Source organism: Scaptodrosophila lebanonensis, unplaced genomic scaffold, assembly GCF_003285725.1.
Source record: "Scaptodrosophila lebanonensis strain 11010-0011.00,11010-0021.00 unplaced genomic scaffold, SlebRS2 tig00000024-arrow-pilon, whole genome shotgun sequence".
NCBI lineage: Eukaryota > Metazoa > Arthropoda > Insecta > Diptera > Drosophilidae > Scaptodrosophila > Scaptodrosophila lebanonensis.
Window position 1 is genome coordinate 6,456,957 of NW_022060538.1, and position 17,914 is coordinate 6,474,870.

General features: G+C 36.4%; 1 long non-coding RNA gene across 1 annotated transcript in view; it reads left to right on the plus strand.

Moving 5' to 3' along the window:
• Window positions 1-17,914, plus strand: part of LOC115620482 — a 93,238-nt gene that overhangs the window by 65,085 nt on the left and 10,239 nt on the right. The window contains exon 3 of the long non-coding RNA XR_003995218.1: window positions 13,994-14,103. This is a non-coding gene — a long non-coding RNA (uncharacterized LOC115620482). The remainder of the gene's footprint in view (window positions 1-13,993; window positions 14,104-17,914) is intronic.

The following is a 17,914-nucleotide window of genomic DNA, read 5'->3' on the forward strand; positions in this document are numbered from 1 at the left end:
CGGAAGTTCCTAACTAAATAGCATTAGCAACTTTTCAACAAACACTTGTTGAAAAAATAGTACACACGTACTATGTTGAAAATTGTAGTTCAATATTCCTCATAAAGCAATAAAAAATTCTATCAATAATTTTGAAATTTAATTAATAATGTACGTCTTAAATGGCAATAATTAACTTTATTTTACTAAAAAACTATTGATGATTAAAGAAGCTTTTTTCATTTCCCAACTAAGCGCCCTCAGTATCCGCTTATAATTGATTTGTATTCTGGTGAATAACTATGACTCTTATATAGGCCAATTCATGTCGCTTTCAGCCATCGCCAGTTTCCAATGGTCTAATTGTTGGGAGTAGAGATCCGAGTTTGTTGTTTGGCCATATCTGGAAGATATACAAGATATCATGCTATTGGGTTTTGAATCGATTGCAAGAATTACAATTTAATATAAAGCTATCGGGAAAGCGTAAGCCTGCATGTATTCAGAGTCGTAAAATATCTGAGCATAACTTATACAAGTATTTAAGTACCGTTTAAATGCTTCAACCTTGGTTGCGTATACACCTTTATACAAATTATGAAACCTTTCAAGAATTAACAGGCGACTTTTTCTTAAGAAGGAAATACTGAATTTCTAAGGGTTTACAAATTGTAAAGTTTAAAACGAGACAAATTTAAAAAATATATTTCTTCTTCGACATCCCAATATGTTGTCTTTAGTTTGTTGTTATTTTATTATATTTCTAAGCAGCTAAACGCGCTAAATAATTTAATTGATCAATTATTGGTATTCCATTTATGGATGGATTGTGCTACTTTTCCGCTTGCCAGAAATGCTATCTAATCGGGCCTGTTAAGTATTAGTTAACAATATTATTCAAGTTCAAAATATTAAAGAAATTTTAAATAACTTTGTTAAGTCCTACTCTGGCTATATCGAAATAGCTATAATTGTAAACGACCGTCATAGGCAGTGTTTGCTGTACATCCAGCCCACGCCCCTCAGAAAAAGCAATATGTGCGCCACTATTTCTTAGTTGGCATGCCAGCCAGCACTTCGAAATTGGTTTTCTATTGCCAGTTTGGGGCATTAACATCGCTGGCAAATACACCCACACAGGAAGAGTGAGAGAGAGGGAGGGAGAGCGAGTGGTTTACGCCTTGAGGCCTGTCGTCAGGCAAGTGTCAAACCCGCAGGATGTGTTGTCAGTTAACTGATAACAATAAATTTGAGCGCTTGGCGCCTTTTGTGAGTGCGTTTATTATGGAAATTAAATTAATATTTAAGTGACACGACAAAGTGAACAAGATAGATTTCAGATCCACGTTTTTCAACCCTTGTGTGTGTGTATGTATGTATTTATGTATGGGTGTGTACGTTTGTTTGTGATTAAAATTAAGGCTAAGCTTAAAGGGTGATGCTTAGTTTAATTATTTGGCGAAAGTTGTTTGGCATTCATTAAACATTAAGCGTCCTGATGAACTTTCGTTCATGCATTGTCTTGTCTGCTAAGTGAACAATATTATATTGTTTTCTAACTGTGCTTGGTGTATGTGCTTGTGTTTGTGTGCGTGCGTTTTTGTGTGTGTGTGTGTAAGCTGAAAAATATGCTACACATTCTAATGAAGCGACTTTGCTAGCTGAGAGTGAACTGCGTTGTGTGGTCAACTTATGGTCATACTCTGGTCCTTTGACCTTTTCGCCTTAGGGTTGGCTTGCCATGAATGTTGTTGTTGCCGTTGTTATTGTACTGCTTTGTTTACTTATGGCTGAAAGGTTTAATTAATATGCAAATGTTTCAAAAAACACTGGCTGGCCAACGAGCGACGGGTATGAGGCGAGTGAAGCTAAGTTCTGGCATTGGAGCTGTAATTTAAATTTAGTTTCACTTTTTTTTCCATTTCCCTTCCACGTTGTTGAGAATTTAGTGCGCATTTAATTAAGCAGCTGTGCCACAGGGTGTTTGAGCAATTTTAAATATGTACCAAGAAATTACCATGTTTATATAATATTTTACATACGCACATGTTTTGATATAATCGCCACATACAATATATGAAGGAAGCTGCTTTTAAGGACGTTGTGTGTGTGGGAGCTGCTTTTATGAATACGCATGTGGGCGCATGTTAGAGCTCTGCAGGGAGTAGTTCGAAGAGCATTAGACGAAGGAATTTAGTTGTTCCATATTTGTCATTTACAAGGCTTCTGACTCTCTGTGTTTTAAAATTACCTTTCTGTTTATCCGTCACTCCAATTTGAGTGAGCACTTGGTAAGCCAAATATAAATATATATATATATATATATATATATATATATATATATATATATATATATATATATATATATATTTATATATATATATATATATATATATATATATATATATATATATATATATATATATATCTCATTTTATATTAAAAAAAATATCCTATATCTTTATTTATTTATTGTTACCTAATGTGCCCTAATTCAGTATTACAAGTATGAAGCGTACAAGTATGTTTAATTATTAAAAGAGTTCATAAACATATACTATACATGTATTTCAAGAAAATTTATTTGCTTGTAACTTTGTTTAGATGCTGCAGCAAAGGATGTGAAAACATTGCTTTGAAACATAAGTTGGATTTGTAAGCATTCTGCTTGATTAATTTCATGTTATTGACAGAATGAAGCATTCTGGAAATTCAAGGCGCTTTGCTGTTCTTAAAAGTGTTCTTGAATGGTAATGATAATGAATGACGATGTGCTCGCTGATCTTGTTGGTCTAATGAAATTAAATCTCTTATTTGCATACACAAATGCAAATACACTCAAAGAAAGAATACGAAATCTAATTACTTTGCTTGTCACGCTTACACAACTTTTAACTTAGTACTCGTTTAGTTTAAGTGCTTCAGACATGCGAGCACCCCAGAGCTTATTTCCAAGCGAAGGTCTTCTTATTCTCACAATTTAATTATGTCAGCTATCTGTCTGAGTGGATATATCTATTTGCTGGTATATATCGAGATAGCTGACCTCGAGCAACTCAGTATTGCCATCCATCAGCTTCTGCTATTGACCAATCATTCATTTTTTGCCAATCGATTTATCAAGTAGGTAAGCATATATGGCAGATATCTTGCTCAATAACTGAATCATTGTGTGGTGTACACGCATGCAGGACTCCACTGCCACATACTCACATACTTCTGAAATATTTCAGCTTTCTCTTTAGCATAGAAGAACACTTCAGTTGCAAACCACATAAGGCGGTTAAGTTGTCAAAGAATTTCCCATTTTCGTATATTGCATTCCTTGGCAAAGAAATGAACTGCACTATAGCTTCAGGGGAAAGCACCGGTTCGAGTGTGGCTGAACACGTAGATAGCAAGGAGAAGTTATGTGACTGCAGGAATCGGCCATGTGCCACTCCTCTCACTTTTGTGAATTGCTGCAAATAAATATTTATTAAGTTCTCAAAAATTACACACACTTTCTGCTCCAGCCCCAGCCAACAGATTGGCCTGGTTCGAGGGCGTAAATGGCAGCAGCGCAAAAAGTTGGCTACCGAGTATGACCGACTATAAATGTTTAAGCCAACTTTTTGCACAGGTGCCGTACCGCAGGTGAAATGTTTGTGTGTGTGTGTGTGTGTGTGTGTGTCTGTGTGTGCCTGCCATTTGCAATTCGTATGAAAGTACATTTCCGGTTTATGGGAAATGCATTTCCGTTTCCTGCAGCCTGCTGCTTGCAGTCATGCTGACAAAATTCGGAGTTGTGCTGCAACTCATGAAATTTAAATTTACTATTTGCCGAACATTTTGAAGTAAATGTTACCAATATCCGGCATTGCCTAATACACTTAACGGCCATTGAATCAATTTAGTTATATAATTTATTGGACTGCAGGCTTCGCTTTACGCTTCAATTGCATTAGAGTGGTCGCACTAGCAACATTGATTTGATTTTTATGAACAATTTCAGTGTTTCGGATTGGCGTGACAAGTGTATGAAATCACTGAATTATGGACGCGCCCGCACTCACCAACACATACCCGTACACAATCGACAGCGGAGGTGTTCATAAAAATGTCAGAGCGATGTCAGCCATGAAACGCGAAAGCAGATAAAATTTGTGGGCGTGACAGTTGGCTGCACATGCAATGGCGGTTGTAGCTCCGATGTCTGTGTCTGTGTCTGACTTGAAATGAAATAAAATCCATTGAAATTCAATTAAATGCCAAAGTTAGTGTCAATTTAATGGTCGCGCAGTACGCTCAACTGACACGCACACCTCCATATCTACACACACACACACACAAACAAATAAATATACAAACATTCGAGTACAGTCTGCAAATTGGCGAAGCGGACAGTCAAAGACAGTTGCTGCTGGCGCTCTCACACAGTCCCTCTGCCCTTCTGTCCCCTAACACCTTCACCTTTTGCAGCCCCTCCGCTCCACAGAACCGTTTATCACCACCATGACCAAACAATTTTCCTTTGTTTGTTCACTGAACGCCCATTGCTTTGCCCACTGTTTGTCCTTTTCCTGCCTGCCTGCCTGACTGCCTGACTGCCTGCTTGCCTGCCGCATCGCGCAGTCCTGCTTGCTTGCCAGCATGTGTGTGTTCGTTTACAATAAAAATGGCGTTTTGTGGCGCCACAACGCATACATGTGTCCACCGTATGCCCCTCACCTGCCCCTTCTCGTCCTCCTCCCGTATGTTTGGCATATCGAATTTCACACTTTGCGTACGAAAGGACAGCCGAGAAGCAATCACGCAAACAATTTTTGTGTGTTGTTCGTTCTGGGCTCTGCATATCAACTGGCTTTGTTTCCTTCTGCCTGTAATTTCTACAGCACAAGTATATACAAAATCGAATACGAGTACCAGTATAGTGTGTGCAACAACAGGAACAACAACATTAAGTTGGTCCCGTAATGTTTGGCTGCTGCATCCATAAAAGGACCTTTATGCGGCTATCCAGCCTGCAGATGTACACGAATGTACGTGAGCTTCTCACTGCTGCAGCCGTAAAAAAATGTATGTTCCATTCGAGACACAAATCTATAGAAAATACGCATAAAATTTACAAAAGTTAAACACGAGCGCTGAGGCTTTTGTTAAGGGAATGCGATTGGCGTAATAATTTACGTTCGATTGAATCACCTGATGCAGCTCGCATTGTGAAATATTGAAATATTGAACAATGAATCAGGAGCTTATGAAATTATGTGATACATGACACACAGTTGATCAAAGGCACTACTCTTTTCAAATATATTTCAACATTTTTAATAGAGTAGAGGCTATTTGAGTTCCTTTTACGTCATTGTTTAAAATTCAATTTGAACTTAAAATCAAATTATCAGCAATATTCTGCGATATCGGGGTTTCCTTATATATAACCCAAGACTTAATCAAATAGAATTGTAATAAATGAAGTCATCATCTGTATTTACAGCTCTGTTTGTAATGTTCAAAAACAAACAGCTTCGAGGTGCAATACAGTTTATGATATACATGTGTAAATGAATATTACATCGAGATGAGCTCGGTTGAACGTTATTTTTCATCATCAGCTACACTACACAGTCTTCAAATGCGATTTGCTACATTCATTGGTTCAGATTTTTATAAAATGTGTAACATTCTAGCCTCCGGAAGGCTCAATATTTGCATTGGGACATCTAAATTTATTATAATAATAAATGTAATAGCAGAGAAACATTACAACTATAATTATAAGTCTATATATATTTCTTTATTTTTTTAATTTTAAAGCGCAAATTTTCAACATAAACTAATGTCGGAAAACTGTTGTGATCAATGGAGCTAGGATGGTGATTATCATAATAAAGCCCCAATCCATACCTTTGTCACAATTAACTGTCATTGCGTGTAAATAATGTGAAAATATTTAGATTGTGACATTTGTGTTTTGTTCTTGTCTTTGTAGCATGTCTGGCAATACGTCTGGCACGAATCAAATAGGTTTTAGGTGGAGGAGAGCAGCACTGAATAATTAATATACAAGAATATATAGAACAAAGTCAATAATATGACAGTGCATGTAGGATTACAATAAACATAGTAACAGTAATATGCATAAGCTCTTGGGGGAGAATTTTGAGTTGCTGTCTAGTCGTGAATTTATAAAAATGTCCATAGTTGAAGAATTTTATGCAATCAATCAATCAGTAAAACACACTCGATCCGAATAAACGAGTTTTTCAAAGCTACATACAATGTCTGCACAAATAATTATCGACACACCGCAAATAAATTTAATTTAAGTTGCAAAAAATGAACGAAGTTCTGAAGTAATGATGGAGTTAAAAGGTAATTTTATGCACATTTGTTGTGTAATATAGAAAACGGCAGTATAAGTGTTTTTTATTTATTAAAAGAGAAAACTTTATATAATATTTACAATGCAGAAATGTTAAAACACTATTGAAGGCTTTAATCAGTGTGTTAATGAAGATCCTTCATATGCTAGTCAATTGTTAAGCTCAATTTGAAATTATTTCAATAACCGCAAATATAAAAAATGTTGACAGTTTATATTCTAGACTAAGTCATGCACGAAATGGCAAATGTCCTGATCGGTGTTTACAATCTTTAAAACAAATCAAATTTGCAAAGAAAAAAGAATTAATACTAATAATAAGTACACGATTTATAAGGAAGTATGGCTATGAAGTGTTGTTTCTTTACTGCACCTTAAAGATTTGCATAGAATATGGAAACTGCTTGTATTCGTAATTGGAAAAGCAGCGAGAAATAAGGTGATGAGGGATTGGGGGAAGATATAAATCGACAACGCAGAAGTTGAATTAAATGAAGAAACTTACTCCCGTGCTACAAATCAGAGCCCAAGTACGCTGCACACTTTGCGAGTTTCAATCAAAACTAAATATTTACTTAACTACTTAGACAGGAAGCGATGGAAATGGTGCCGCACTCAAACAGATGACAAAAGACAAAATGTAATAAAGCACGAGGCATACTCTAAATAAATATTGCATGCAGAAAGTAAATGCTTATAAAATGAAATGAAAACTGAGTGGCGTCTCGACTAAAAGCATATACTCGTATCTAAGAGTAGTTTTGCTTGCGCCAAAGCGACAAGGAATTAAACTAATATTTATCAAAGCGATGAAATGACGAAAACGTGCTGCAAACTAAACAAAAGACAAAAGGACACGAGCGTCAGTAGCAGCAAGGACGCTGGGCAAGACAGCACTAAAGGCGAAGAGCAAAATAAAGTGCCAGACAAAAAATGAGGAATGATGTGCGATAAGACAAGGGAAAAGGAAACTTGAACTGCTGGCTGATACACAATGGCGGTGTGGGTGTGGGTGCAGACTTTGAATGAAGAAAAATGAACTGACTTACTGCAAGTCTGGCAATAAGAACAAGCCAATTCACTGACCAATACTCCTCGCTTCATATAAACTTTATACTAGACTTTAGAGACGAGATTGTGTGTGGGTTTGCGTCCAAAGTTGTCAACTTTATGCTAATTAGCAGCTGCAACATGAACGTGCAACCAAAGCTACGCTAAAACTTTGCACTTAGCTCATAAAGCACTGGCAGTTGGCAGACAGATAGAAAGATCTGCTCTTCGTGCTCCTTGTCTTGTCGGCGTCCTTCGACGCTGCCTTCAGGCATGTGTCATAATGTGACAAGCCCACACACATCCAGAACTGTACAGATGGTCACGAAACTTCGTGTTGTACTATCTCATTAGCCCCTGGCACGCAATTTTCAGCACATAAATTAGATAAGCGTCCATTTGCAGGTATGGATCCGGAGCCTCAGACTAAGCCATAGCGCTAAGTAATTCCACTCGCACAGCTGCTCACAAAAAAATAAATAAATAAACAGAAACAATGTCATGGCAAGCATTGGCCTGCGGGTATACGGGCATTCCTCAAGGTTGCCCCTGTTGCTGAATTAATCAAATCCGCATTATTGTTTTGAATAGTTTCCATAGTGCTAGTGAACTTTTTGGGTTTCCCGGGAAAAGTCATTTGGGTCGAAATTTTTTGTATTTTTTTAAATTTAAATGAAATAGATATTCTATTTATATTGAGGAATTATACCAACTCTAATGGGAGGTTATCTTTTTGTTAGCCTATCTATTTAATTTATGTATCCATATGTCCCCTAACTTATTATTATTATTTATTTATTTATAAGTTTCCAGTGCGACTGACTTATTATTATTATTTATTTGTTTATTAGTTTCCAGTGAGACAAGGACAATTTCTTATAAATTAATGCACTAGTCACAAAGAAAGTTATATACTCTATATATTCCAAAATCAGCTACAGTTCGGCGCTTAGCCCTAGCAGCCTGAACACTTGGAGTCTTTAGACGATATCCACATTAATGCACAAGCAGATCTTCTTCTAAAATCTAAAACACCATTGCTTCTCCTTGAGCTTACTATTATCGAATTGAATGTAGATGATTAATGCACGTTTGAAGAAAATCAGTGTCTAATTTTATGAATTATTATTTTCATAATTGTTAGAATTATCTGCTTACATTGATTTTATTGAAAATACATACAGAGAAGAATTTATATAACTTTTATACATTCGCTTTAAATATAAACCATTATTAAAGCAATTCCTTCATAGATATTGTGCATAGTATTTACGTTTTCTGAATGCCAGTGGTTGCTGGAATTCCAATAAGAGCTTTCTTCTTTCAAAATGAGAATTATGAAAGGCCCTCTGCTCAGTGCAGTATTTCGCGCTTGTCATTTCAAAAGTGAGGATTACGAAAGCGCTTAGCTCAGTGCAAAGTTTGCCGCTATGTGAGCCATAAGTTTATCTCTCTTCCTCTCTCTCTCTCTCTCTCTCTCTTTCCCGCACTTTCATCATGCGGGTACATTTGCTTGCCTTTGCCTTTGTTTGCGCTTTTCCAGCCATTTTCCTTTTCAAAATTTGTGCTGCGTCATTTTTGTTAGTTGAGTGCAGCTGGTATAATAATTTTTTTGTGTGGAGCTTTCGCCACTCTACTTGGCTTAGCGACCCACTGCCAACTGCGGCCACTGTTGTGGGTCTGGCTACGTAATTGCGTTAAAATAGCAAAATAAAATAGCTATAAATAAAGCCATTGTGCGTTCCACGACGACATTTAGTAACAGCAACAATGCGAGCCATAAATTAACAAAATTGAAAGCCATTTTGCACATTTTGCGCATTTTCGCACAACTCGCAAGCTAATGCGTACCAACACACCTACTATGCATGAGCACATATATCTATCTATATTTGTGCACTCTCATTGGCAGACATGCGCTCGTTTTTATATTCATTACATTGCTGCTTAAAGTGCAGCCATTTTTTTCTTCATTCTCATAAATATGCAATAGAAACTTTTCTCACGTTTTGATTGCCATTTGTGCAGGATGTTTTTGCCCTTTTGTTGCTGCTATTGCTATGCAACGCCATAAATATTTAATGTTTACTTTGCACACAACAGTTTGCAATATTTCTGCACTTTTCTCTACACAAGTCTCTGGCAATTTATCTTGCGTAATATTTTGATACGGTTTGGTGTTTTGCTGAAAATATTGCAATAAGGTTTCACCAAACAGCTGCAATTGAACATAAAATTGTTTTCCGATTGTCTCAATTCAATTGCACCAAATCAGTGCCAAGCCCACAGTAAAAAATGAATTTGATCTTCTCAACTTTTGGTGAAAATGTAACATTGTGAAAAATTTAACAGATTACGATCGAAGCTCTACACTTTAAATTGAAACAACTTGAAAAGATTCGCTGTAAGTCTGCCACTTAAATTCATATTGATGATTCATGCTACTTTTTTCATTGCTTTTGAGTATCAACTTGTACTATATTAATGGGATGAACCTTATATCTTATTTATATATATGTGGGGATTTATTTATGACAATACTATCAAAGGTGTTATTTAATGATAATATGCGAATAGTGCCATGATGTCACACGCCTTAGCTCAGCGATCCAAGACAAAGGTAAGCTAGATGCCTCCTACTCCGCTGATCGCAATGCTCTTCCTTCTCTTTCCTCTCCTATGCTAACATATTTCTGCTTGTTGTCTAGAACAGCGTTTAGTACGCAAAAAGCAAGACTTCAATATTATAGAAAAGTAAGCTTAGGTGCTCTTAAGTATTAAACAACGATAATCTACTTTTATCATTAGATAAATCGCAAATGGGAAGATATCTTTTGAATGAAAGTAATTCCATAATATTAAAATAATTAAGATATTAAACTTCATATGTTAACAAATTACTGCAAGTGGTGTTACCAAAATTCAACTGTAAGTTGCCTCTGTGCCCAGTTTTTCCTAAGTAGGCGTAAGTAAGCAAGAAAATCTACTCAATTTTAACATTCCACGCCTATTCATTTAATTAATTGTAAACATCCCGGCCACTTTGTAATAAAGTTTGTAAGCAAAAAGTTATTAAAAGTTAAGAGTTGAAAAGATCGAACGAATGAATTTTCGGATTTCGTTCTGATAAGCGCTTGTCTTCATATTTTCAAACTATCTACAACCTGCTGCTATTTTAATTTTGATTTGATTTTGTTAGTTTTGCGATTGAATAAGAACTGGCTACAGCTTTAATCATTTATGCGTTCGCTGACTTTCGATTTACATTTAATATTTGATCATAATTGCAGTCTTTATTCAGTAGTTTTCAATGTCTATGTTGCGGTGTGTATTTTCTAATCATTAGCAAAGCTCCATTTGCTGCTCTTTATGACTTGCGATTGCAGAAACGTGCAATACTCATAAGGCAAGCAAACAGAAACCACAAGAACTGCTGCAACCCTCAGTATTAACTGAATCAGGCGGAGTCTAGCGCAGCAACGAGCAACAAATGGTGTAATCATAATCATGATAAAGATGCAACTACGATGGCGATGAGGGCGCTGAGGATGAGGATGCCATTGCCTGTGACCAGAAACCACACGATCCACTTCATTAACTTAATTAAAAATCCTTGTGCCATCGCAAGCAGCGCAAATGGCTGATGAGTGTGTGTGTGTATGTGTGTGTGTGCGTAGAGTGCAGTTGGCAAAATGTAAAAACCGCAAAGCGAGTGAATTGCAGAGAAGAGCAAATAATGTACACACCGACTGAACGCTCAACGCATTCATAACGCTCGCATTTCCAACAGCAACAGCAACAGCAACAACAACAACGAGTCCGCCTTTCTGCCATCCATCCATGCACTTCGCTCACACAGAGCGTAAACTCAATTAAAAACTGTCGAGGACTTTCCGCACTCGCTCATGACAGGACTTGATTATCTTCACACTGTGTGCACAGTGAGCATCAAACACAACCACAGGCACAATCACATGCATATTCCCGCACATCCTTACATCCTTACAAGTAGATCTTGCACACACGTTCCCTCATTTTGCTTAGCAGTTGTCGAGCCATTTTTTCCCATTCAACACTCCTATTTAATGCATTTGTTAGACCTAACTCATCCATGTATGCCAGGCCGTGTGTAAATGGCTGCGGCTTCACAATTTATCGCGACACCAGCGCGAACAGCGTGTTGCCATTACAAGAATTTGAGTGTAATTTGCATTTGAAATGCATTCGCAGATTAGCAGTTGTAATGACATTAATATTTAAAGCCGATTCAGAGCTCTGGTTGCTCTGGTTTTTCATATATGTACTCCTAACAGGATGGTGGTTTTCTGATTTGAAACTGACACTTTTCATAAATGCGAAATTCGAGTAGAATATTTAATGAATTGTTTAAATGCAGAGAAAAGTGTCAAATATCAAATGTCAAGTGAGAAAATGTTTAATAAAGTTTTATGCATTTTATTTTCTTTTCATCACAACGGACAGTACAGATTGTGTCAGAGAACTTGGGGTATGCCATTCATTGTGCATATCAAAGGATTTGAGCTTAAATGTTTTTATTCCGAGTATTTGAAGCGTTGAGAAGGATTTGTCAAAATCCATAAAGCAATTATCAGTACGACACACTTGTGCTTTTTCATTTAAATATTATAAGTAATACCTTGACTGGGATCTAGACAATGTTCAGCAGCATTTCTCAACATTAAATTTCGTTGCTTACTTTAAAAATGTTTTCTTAGCATATCTATATATATCTCAAATGCAAGTAAGTATAGTTCCTATAGATTCCGAGCTCATCAACCCCGATTGTGATCAAATTTTGTGTGAAGTTTCGTGACGAATGAATGTTAGAATAGAATAGAGGAGAAACAGCAGCATGAGAAAGATGCAAAAGCAACAATTCAATATTGAAAGAAGCAAAAAGCCTAAGCTACACACATGTACATCATGATTACGATCATCAGACTAGAGATTAATTTCTCTTTTGTTTTCTCGCCGTGATATTTTTCGAGCGAAACATATTCCTATTTTATAGATCTCCTTCAAATCAGCAGAAGAGCACTTTTTGTTATATTTTTGCAGCAGTATTTGGTTTCGGCTTACCTTTTTGCCTCGGTCGCTATGTACTTAATTTTTGACTTGCCACAAAGATAACAATTTGTCTCTATAAACTCCAACAGTCATCAAATCTGATTACGGAGCCCAACACTCAAAAAAATAGTACGCATACAAATTAATTTGATCGCGATCATAAAATATTAATTGCAGAAGTCGTTTGTGATGCTCAAGAATTCTTAACTCTTCGATTAGTCATAGTCTTACTTAACTTAACTTACCTTATTTTTGCATGGAATTTATAATACTTACTGTATAAAGTACACATAATAATTTAAATTTTTTGTATGTCGATTGGTAGGCCTTAGTATATTTCCTCTGAATACAAAAGTTGGTTGGCTAAGCCAACTAATAATATAGCAAATGAAATTACGATTTCGTCTGCGACTGCTTATATATATTTGCCATTGATATTTATTCATTCTTCAGTATACTTAGATTTTAGGGAAAATAAAAGTGTAAAATCTTTAGAAATACTTTACGAATATAAGCGTTGGTGAAGCAGCATTTATTTTAAGACTTAAATTGTTCCTTCCCGTTGCATTTCCTTACTTAAATGCAACAGACAAAGTTGTTTCCGAAATAGTGAGATTGTTGACTCGGAGCTGGGACAGTAGCCAAGGGCATTACACATCTAAATTTCATTATCCTGTTGTTGTTGTGGACACCGTTGAGTGCACTTGACCATTGTTGGTGATGTTGCTGTTGGGCATTGTACATTGTTGTTGTCAATGTCTCATATGCGGCTAAGCAACTGACACTGACGAAGCGAATGCACCAGTCCACACACAAATATACACACATGGGGCTGGGCCAACAAATTTGTTGCTGACAATTTCTTGTTAACGCCGTGCAAGTTGCGATCGCAAGTGTGTGTGTGTGTTCGTGACGATAAATTTTCAATTTTGCAACTTGTTTGACTTCAAGTGCGGGTGCTTATGCTCATATGTGTGTGTGTCTGTGTGTGTGTGTGTCTATGTGCAGGAAAGTTGCCTTTAACGCTTCCGCATTTTAGCCACACTTCAGTCTCCACTTCCAACCAACATGGCGTATGATTGATGCCAACAACATTAGCGCTAGCTGGCTGCTTGCTTGCCAGCAAACAACTTACATGCAGACATGAAGACGGCAGACATTGCTTATTATATTTGCATAAAAACAAAATCTGGCTCATGCAGCGTAACTAAATATGTGCGTAAGGGGGTGTGCTGGTGTGTGTTTTCGTGCGGCATTAAGTCAAAAGTGGGCGCGTCGTTGTATTTTCCTTGATGACGACACGACGATATTGCCGACTAGAGCTTGTTGCGGTGCGTGTGGCAGACATTGATGGAGTGCTGTATGTATGTATTGTATGTACGTAGGAGTGTGTGTTTGTTTATTGTGCGTGTTTAGTATGCGTGCACACCTACATATGCATGTATTCTTGTGCTTACCTTCCATTATGCGAAAATGCTCTTTAATTATAACTTATCTCTTTCATTGCAGGCAAGCTTTTTCAAGCCTTCGGCACCGACTACGTGCAAAGACAAAAATTAACGTTATAGCACCAGCAACAGCAACAACAAAAACTATAATAGGCTGACATAGAAGGAAGGGTAAGTGTGTCTGGCAGCTATTCATAACACATTAACGTCCTTGGTAATCATGTCAAAGGCGCGCTTTATGTGCTTTAATTATTAATCTCGCTATATTAAAATAATCTTCTGACAGAGCTCGAATCTATTCTATTCATTTTAAAGAAAACTTTGATTTTGAGTATATAAGAAAATTCGTTGAGCATTCCCATTTCCATCAGTTTTAACATGTTTATATACTGTATTTTTGATTTATTTTAGATAGGCCAAGGTTAGTCCATTTTTGAATTCAATATCAAAAATACCTCATCAATATTTGTTCATCTGCGATGTGAATTTAGCTTTCACTTTAAACCCACATGTTACAATTTTAATATTGGTGTATTATTTGAATCCAGAGCTTTGACATAAACAAGTCTAGATAAACGCATATCGATACGCCTAGCCACCAACAGCAGACAGATATTCTAGGAAGATCTCTCAACTTCGAGAAGTCAGTTTTCCCATTTTAATGGGTAATTAAACAACAATTTTTGGCCATCTGCCTGTTTCGCTCTTCACTGAAGGCGATTGAAGTAAATTAACACCAAGTTGCCTAGCGCAATTATTTAAACTGTCTTTTATATTGAAAAGTGGCCCCATCGGTTCCTGTCTGGCGTTTAAGCGCAGCAAAAGCACCTCCGAGATACGATTTTGCCACCTCGATGGCCGCCACGCCGCCGGTCTGTCTCCGTTCGACCGGAACGTGATTTACGCTACACTATTGAAAGTTTTTCAACTCTATAGATAAAGGTTCATTTATTGAGTTTATCGTAATTGTTGGCGAACTTAAACAAGTTTTAAGCATTATGCTTTATCATTTCTTAACTAACTGCTTATCTCGGTTAACGGTAATATATCAAAATATTATCACTCGTTGATTGATTTATATGTCAAAAATCTCCATAGAATTGTTGAATCCTTAAAGAATAGAATAGCTAGGTGATTATTTTCAAGCTAGTATTCCTTCTAAGAGTAGAAAAACAGAAACAAGTGTTGCTTTATATTTAATCCATTAAACATGTTCTGGCTAAAGTACTTACAAAATTGTGATACAAGTATGTTAGTTTAAATGTTGTATTCCAATATTATTTTTTACATTTTCTATTCACTTACAAGTATGTGATTAAATATTGAAAAATACGGAAGAAACAATTAATGATACCCACTAAAAATAATTATAATTTTATAAAGTTGTCCTCAGAATGTGCTGGAGCCGCAATGTTTCACAAAAATGCTAATATTTCTTTCCCAACCAAAAAACAATACCAACAAAAAAAGAGCTTTTATTGCTTGAGTAATTAAAAGTATACTAGGCAACGATTAAATGTTCCTATTGTAACTTTTTCAATTCAATTGTTACAACTTAATGGCTGGCATGTAGAGCTAAAAATTAATTTGTTAATTGCAATCCGTGTTTTTATAAATAAATAACTAATTGCCAAGCAATTAGCACATGAAAGCAGCGATTGTACATTTTCATACAAGTTTCCCTTTAATATTAAATGCCATGCCACAAAAACCTTTTATGGATCGCCTTGTTCCCTTGTGCTTTGTTGAGTTGCAGGCCACATAAAAACTCAATTGAGTGAAAAATTGCACTAAAAATGCACTTTGTGGAGAACGCATTTTTTTCATTCTGCTGCCACAAATATTGCATATTATGTGTGGTGGAGCATTGAATGCCAGCCATGCCAGGGCAACACATCAGAAGATGCAGCAAAGAGTCTGTAGTCTGAGCTAAACATCAATGTATATATCTATTTTGATGAGCAACAAAGGCTTGCAAGGACACACACACACACAAACAGACTTACAAATACATGCTGGCATGCCATATCAGCATGCGATAAGTCAGACATATTGAAAGCTTGAGTGCACTTTGATGTCATGAAGTCATGTGTGTGGTCGGGCTGGTGCCTCACTTTTTGTGCTCTGCAACAAAATTAAATGAAATGTTTTGGCATGTCAAAGTGCAAGTTAAGTAATAGCTGATTGATATCTAAATATACCGAGCGACATACCTATTTGCAAATTGATCACAAATAGGCTGGGGCACACCCCCACCACCCCCCACCACCCTTGCATATTCAAAACATATTATTGGTAACGAGCGTTGCCCGGTGACGCCATCAATGGACCTAGAGTTTCCGCACACATCATCATCCCTAGCGTTATTTGTGATAATGATGATGTCACCCAGTGCGACAAGCAAAAAATTTTGAAACCAATAAATTGTTGGCTGTTAAAACAAAATGAGTGTATGTATGTGCTGTATAAAATATGGAGACGACCCTTCTCGAACAAAAACATGACTTTTAAAGTTAACATTTATTTCACATATCAGCTGGAAAACATAAATTCCCGATTCTTGTTGTGTGTGTGTATGTGTGTGTATGTTTGTGAGCGAAAGAAAAAAGCAAAAATCATCAAAGCCGGCAAAAGAGCCACGAAAGCTGCTATCATAAATAATCAAATAAATTACAATAGCACAAAACATGGCAAGGTTGTTGTTGTTATTATTGGCATTGTTGTTGTCGTACTGACTGGCTGACAAAATAACAGACAATGCGTATGTTTCATTTATTTTTTCTGGTTCAAACGGAAGCGGTAACAAAAACTGTACCGCAATTTATGTAAAATTCAATGCTTTATTACAGCACATTATGCGTCGACATTCACACAGACACGCACACACACACACATCAGCAGCTACAACGACGAACGTGCCGAGGTATACGCACATACATACATATGTAAATCATATCACTCATACGCCCACGTTGCATGGGAAAACATTATAAAAATGAAATACCAATGAAAATGTCAGCCAAGAAACAACAAGCAACAAAGATAAGCAATTCCGCTGAACATGTCTTTACCGTTGTGTGTGCGTGTGTGTGTGTGTGTGTGTATGTATGTTTGGGTGTGTGCCTACACATGTTTTTGCCAAATTTTATTACGCACATTCACATACAAGCAAACGCCAGAGAATCTACACTCTGCAGCAGCAGTGTTGATGTTCTCTCATTTCATAAAAAAATGCTTGCCTACTTATGGGCGCAGCTTCTTTCAACACTCCATACAGTCGGCTGAAAATGCTGTTAATTTATATATTAAATGATCGCTGTATTTAAAATCATGCCTCAAAGAAATGCCAATGCATACTTAAAGTTAGGATCTATATTGTACGCTAGATCAGGCTTAATTCAAATACATAAAGCCAGTTGGTCTGAAGATCCCTACAATATCACATCATACTGCAGTTGTGGAAGCAATATGATTTGGATGAAGTTGTTCTGTGAGCCATACTTTTCTTTACAAAGAAATTGGAGCTGAGTGGTTTGTTGTCAGATAAATCGGAAAACGTAATCACGGATGACCAAATTTAAATGTTTTCAAACAAACAAGCAAACAACAAACAAACGCGGACGAAGATTACTTCTTAGCTCGGTACAGACCTATATTAATTACAAATAAAATTCGGATATCGACAATCCTTTCATATTCTGAGTTTTGTCAAACAATTTTGCCTAATTATATGCACAGTGTTTTCTGATTTTTCACATGAAATAAAGCTATTTATTTGTGTCTATGTAGCATATAATTTTGAATTAAATTAATGCATTGTGCATGGTCCAATAAATAAAACAAAATACATTTTCAAACATATGAACAATAACTTTAAAGAACTAGTTTTACATTTTGTGCTACTCAGTTTGGCAAATAAAAGCACAATTATATATGACATTTTTATTTCATAATGTATAGTAATATATTCCATAACCACAAT